Source organism: Acanthisitta chloris, unplaced genomic scaffold (assembly GCF_000695815.1).
Source record: "Acanthisitta chloris isolate BGI_N310 unplaced genomic scaffold, ASM69581v1 scaffold6503, whole genome shotgun sequence".
In the NCBI taxonomy this organism is placed as follows: Eukaryota; Metazoa; Chordata; class Aves; order Passeriformes; family Acanthisittidae; genus Acanthisitta; species Acanthisitta chloris.
Window position 1 is genome coordinate 23,405 of NW_008663132.1, and position 6,435 is coordinate 29,839.

The window sequence follows — 6,435 nt, forward strand, 5'->3', positions numbered from 1 at the left end:
AAGGTTGAACATCTGAAGAGGAAGCCTTGCTTTGTTATGCAAACAGTGGTCCCTCATTAGACTTCTCTCCAAACACTGCTGTGAAGTTTTATCTGCAAGACAAACAAATGCAGGAGGAATGAGTTCAAAGGTGCATTGGGGAGGCTGTTCACGTGCTGCAAGCCATGCCAATGGCTTTCCAAGTGCACATTCATCTCCTCCTGTCTCCAGAAAAGAGGTTGATAAAGGCTTGCCCATAGCTGCTCTTCAGAGGAAGATACAGCCCCACTTGAGAGGGCTGAGAGATGAGAAAGGAAAGGAGGACACCCCCTGCCGCAAGACCTGACCTGTAGGGCTGAGCTGTAGGGTTCTGCCAAACACAAGTAACCACAAATAGGGAGCAGGAACTACCATAATATCTTCCCTTCTCCATGGAATTTCTACTTGTTTTCAGGCTTAAGATCCTTAGGACTCCCTGGGAGTGACTTGTGGCAGCAGATGGCAACTGCAGCCATACATCCTGCTCCTTGGTAAGGTCTCACCTGCCTAGAACCTTGCAGGAGCTGCGTCTCTCCTCTCAAGTTGGCAAGCAATGGCTTTTGGCTGGACTTGTCAGTTTTCTTGTGGCTAAACTGAAGTTTTATCTACTTTATTGGATTCTTCCACTAGCCAAACCACTTGTACTAATCAAACCCTTATCCCAGAGCCACACACTGAGGACCCACCACATGCCAAGTTATAGCCATTAGACACTGCCATGACATCCTGATACTGCACCAAGGCAAGCAGAGCCTTGTATAGCCTTTTCTGGGTTTGCTCCACTTAAAGCACCCAGAAAATCATGTTCTCCCCAGCAGATATCCTAGTCCTTGATGAAATCTGTCTCTGCAATGACTTCTTGCAGCAATGAGTTCCACAGTGGGAGGAGGCATTTTAGAGAAACGATATCCTTGTTTTCAGTCTCCCTTTCAATTTTTGTTGAATTTTCCCTGGAATTACTGGTAAGAATATTTGGAAATAATTTCTCTAAATACTTGCAGATTTTTCTGCATCACTAAAGTTTTAAATCACACTTGCAGAAGTAATTCTTACTTAGAGGAGGGATGCCCTGCTTTCAGGGTCACACTCCAGAAACCAATTCCCTATAATAAGCGATTCCCAATGGAAGATTACAGATCTCTGCATTAGTGCAGCCTGTACTCAACAGCAAGCTTAAGACATCAGCACAATTTTGCCAGGGAAACTGTTAATTTAGGGTTAATGCACAGGAAATACAATACGACAATAACTGTTTCTCTGAACATTACATTGCAACCCTGGGATTCCTGCATGCTTTAGCTTTCTACATTCTTAAAGGGAAATTTGTCAAACTGATGGACACATGAGCATTAGCAAAGGTATTTTAATAGCAACACTCATTTTCAGACATCCAGCTCCAGGTTGACATGTCTAATCAACGTTGCACAGCAGCAATCTTGCTGTACATAATGAGAGGTAAGAGGGGGTTCCTACTGATAATTTTAGCTACTGAAGAACTTTCAGTGAGGTGGTTGCTATGCAGCTGTACATGTGAGCATGCATGAAACACAAACACGTGGCTGTGTAAGAATCTCAACCACTAAAATCTGAATCTATAGGGAAATTACATTGATTAATTAACATTAAATCTGGTTTACAAAAGAAGAAACTTCTGTCTGTTACAGCTGCTAATGGGGTACTTCAGCAATTAAAATTATGGCAACTTCTGATTTTCATGCTATCTTCACTCAGAAACATACACAAGCCCAAATTCACAGAGTGTTTTGGGCACCACGGCAATATCTAGCTTTTCTGTTACCTATAGGAAAATCCATAGCAACAGGGACTCCCTCAAAGCAAAGTCACTCTTTTTTACTGACAGGTAACTGCAGGAGAAGCAGGAAGATGTTGAGCTACTCCCCTCTGCTCTAGTTCAAGATACATCTGGATCACTGAATGCCAGAAGATGAGATTTAGGGTCAAACCTTTGATACCAGTAAATACATCAGTGACTAGGCAAGCAGCAGATCTGCCTTTGTTGCAGGCTTTTGTGGACCATCGCCTTGTAAACTGAGAGGGAGCTGAGCTCTCCAGGAGCTCTGCCCCATGTCCCATCACCCACAGGTCTTCCAGAGTGCCCCACAGACAGCAGTGCACCAGCACAGCACCCCTGTCCCATCCTCCAAAGCAGTAGCTGCTTGATAGCATCGCCTCAGACAGGCAGGACGGAAGGCAAGATGCAAGGAATGTGGCTTAATTAAGCCACCACTTTATTGAGTTAGCTTATCTGTCAGCTATCAGCAGTAACTCATCCAGCGCAGACCATGTTTTTTTCCTGTAATTGTTTCCACCTGGTGCAGAGCTGCCATCACCCCCCAGTCCATCTCATACTCTGCATGGGACACCACAGCTAGCAGTGATGCCAGAGAAACTGACCAGGACATGCTGAACCCAGGAAATACTGTGTGAGAGGCAAGGGAGTCACTCAAGGTCCTACAGCTGTTGAAATGCTTTAGAAATGCAAACAATAACAGGACAAACATTTAAAGTGATAATTAACCTGCATCTATCTGCAGTAACACGGCAGTGACTTGGGCTGTAACAACAGCTGCTCAGTGCATTATTGAGGTTTTGGATAGCATCAGCAAAGAGGCAGCTCTAAAAATCTGTCGTGAGTTATGTTGGAAAAGATACATGATGACCATTTAGTGATTGAAAAAATGGAAGGGAAAGGGGAGATACAGAGGGAAGAGGAAAACCAGAACTTTTATACTAGTTTCAGATGAAACATAGTATGTTTAGGAAAATCTTGCTAAAGTTGTAAAAAGTAGAAAGAGAAGTCTTCTCTAGAAAGAGAAGAAGTAGAAAGAGAAGTCTGTCTAGGAAACATTTGCCTCCTAGGAGCAACAGAAATCTCTATGCTGAGTCAGAAAGTGAATTCTTAGGATAAAATACTGCCCTTAGTTTATCCCTACAACACTGACAGGCAATCAGCCTCCAGGCTGACTCCTCCCATAGAGAGGTAGCTCAAGCAGAGGCACTTCACCTCCCATTCACTGGGGCTAGGAGCGCACACACATGGAAAGTTTCTATAGCTCAGCTGAGGCCCAAGGTCACTTCACTAGAAGATCCAGCAACTCCACAGCTGGTCAGGCAGGTCAAATCCCTCCTCTCTTTCTGACCCATGAATGTCACATTAGCCACAGTTAAGGGGGCATAAAAGCTGCTTCAAGATTTTGTGTAGGTTTAAATAAATCAACACTGCTCTCCCAAGTCAGTGCTGGTAGAAAGTAATGATAATACACTCAAGAAATGTCTTTAATAAAAAACCAATTTCCTATTGGGAAAAGAGAGATTTTTTTGCACCATCCAGCCTACGTCATAACATGAACTCAGAAGAACTTGTGCCATGTTTTGAAGACCTGAGACAGCAAAGGCCATGGCACAGTGTGTTTAATTGCACAAAGGGGTCTTTGTTAGACCCCCTTCTTGTGGTGCCTGCACAGTTTCTTTTTTGATCACTCTGTCTTTGAGAAATACACAGTGTAGCAAAAATGCAAATATAAAATACTGTAAATAACTTACAAAAAGTAATTAGACAGCTATAAATGCAAGCCAACAAGGTACCTTAAAAAGAAACCTAACAACGCTCCCCCCCAAATTTACCTCATATTGTATATAAAATCTAAATGAGGGCCAAGTTTGTCTGCCAAAGCACGCACAGACAAAGCCCATCTGCAGCACAAGTGTATTAAGGAAGCAGCTTGGTAGCTGTGTACAGTTTTGCTGTAATTCACATGGAGAGAAGATTTATGTCAACATGGTGTAAAACTGAAGCAATGCACTTTATTTTTGTTTGCCTTTCTGTGGAACACATACCGAAATCTTGAGTAAGAAGGGATGGCCTCCCAGCAGACACTTGTTCAGCATACACTTTGCCATGATTTCTAGACTTAGTCCTTTTTCACAGTTTTGTAAAGAGATAATTTATATTCTCACTGGGTGTAATGCAAGGTCCAAGGCCAGCCCAAGCCCTTCCAGCCACTGTCTCAGCTGAGAGCAAGTAACACAAGTACAGTGTTGCCTTCCAGTGCTGCAGCACCTATGACTGATGCATGTACCTGTGTGCTTCTTTATTTCTCTTAACTGACTGAATAGAGCAGGATTTGCCGGAACAACCACAAAGACAACCCTGTGGAACTCAAACCTCTGAGAGCAAATCACTGCAACTGATTAGTTGATTTTTCTGGAAGTCAAATTTTCAGTGATTAATGCATTGTCTGAATCTAAGCTTTGTTTTTCTATCAGCTTCTTAAGTCAAATAATTTCACCCACATACAATGGCTTTCTTAGGGGAAAAAAAAGCAAAAATAATAGAAAAAAATATGCTCTGCTATCTGCTCTTTTCCTCAACTCTGGCTATTAAGACAGATACTAGAAATGAAATCACATTCCAGTCATTGCTAATGGGAAAGTTTTGATAAGATTCACAGTTCCTGGGCTCCTCTCCTGTGAACACAATCCAGGGACCAGATCCTCCCCTGGCAAAAGCTACATACCTCTGTTGACTCTAGGGAACTGTGCCAGCGCTCACTCTTGGAGACCCTGTCTGATGCTCTTGAAAGTTTTCAGATGTGCTCCTTGGCTGCTCCTCGCTGTTAATTGACTCCTCCTCTCCTCAAAGTGCTGTTTCATGTCATCTTTTTATAGTCAAAGGGAGTTTTATGGTGCTGGAGCATAAACCATGGTTCCTTCTTCTCAGAAGGGACCTTCCAAACCAATATGATGGTTTGCAGCCCCTGCAGAGCACAGTATTTATGAATGCTTGAAAGTCGTTCCTATATAAAAGAGTACAAAAAGACTTTGAGGGGTGGAAGAAACCCTCTACCCTGTGTGGGTATTGGCAGGGCTTGAAGGCATTGACTTGTATGAAACTGGAGGATGCACAAAAAGCAAAACTTCACAGGCCTGGGAAATTCAGCCATCAACAAAAGTATGTCCTTTTTTGTATAGTGTCCCAGGGCCTCTGTTCTCCACAGACACAGCACGGTACACCTCACCACAATGCGGTTTGCAGTTTTGTTTAGGGAAATGAGGTGCAGTGTGGTGTTCAGAAGAGGTGTTCAAACGACATCTGGGCAGGCAGACTGCTCCTCCAGCACATCCCTGTGTCAGCAGATCATCAGTCCCACAAGACCATTGCTTTTGCACTATTTTAGGGCTTTGGAATTTAGATAAAGGGGTTGGTGTGAAAACCCTGCAGGTAGTCACACCTGCAGAAAAGATGTTCATGAGCTTCTGCTCACTGCAGAAATAAATGGCAACTAAACCTCAGCTTCCTGTCTCTTGGGCAGAATAAAGACTTTTTGAAACATTTCTTGTAATCCTATCTTCCAATGTGTAGCAAAAGATCATACTGGGATTTCCACATGAACCACATGGTCTAGGGCTTCACATTTTCAGGGAAGCCATGGCACTATGCCACAGGGCCAGAACCAATGTTGATCCTTGTCAGCCCCTGACCCACCCAGAGCCTTGTGGCTGCAAACACATTGACTAACCACAGGCTGATCAACATGTTTTTCTGTAGCACAGACCAACTGGTGGCACTGGTAACCATCCATGCTTGTATCTCACTTAGCATAACAATGTCCAAAAATGACTAAATAAAGGTTGACCAATGAATATCCTCTAAGCAAGGAAGGAAACTCTCAGAAGGAAAATATTAGACCACTTCAAAAAGGTAATGACCCCCTGTTGCCACTGGAAAAGCCATTTGGTGGATATTTTACATGCATGTGAACATCATCCTTAAAATCACATATGTGCTTCCTTCAGTGCTGGGCTGTACTTTCTTCTTCTCTTCCTTGGATTTTTATTTCATTGTTGTTTTTCTTTTTTTTTCCTTAATGCAAGGCAATGCTCATGTAGTTTATCCCTAGACAACATGACAAAAATAGCAGAATGATTAAATAAAAGGCTTTTGACTCTTTTCATCTGCTTAGACTCAGCTTTATATACACACTGTCAGCTTTGTCTTGATCTCTTTTCTTACAAATTTCTTTTATTTTCTGGCATTGTACCAAGAAAATGATTTTGTTTAGTTTCACAGGTGAAGTTGGTATGGATTTTGCAGAATCAAATCAATGTTTGACAGGTGTGAAATTTGAGAGAAAGAAAAAATGAGTTTTATACATGGTCTAATGAACTGACAAAATGTAATGCATCCTCAAATATATATAGTAATTTCTAAGAACAAGTAGCCTTGTAAATCTCAGTTTAAATGATCCAAGTTTGAGCCTGCATTTAAAATAACTCACTGCTTTGAGATTTAAAGTATGAAAAGTGAGCAAAAATCTGGTTTTCCACTACCTCTGACTTCCAATTAAAGTACTGCAAGCCAAATTTCCTTCCAAGTCTGTAAGAAGTAAGTTTTGC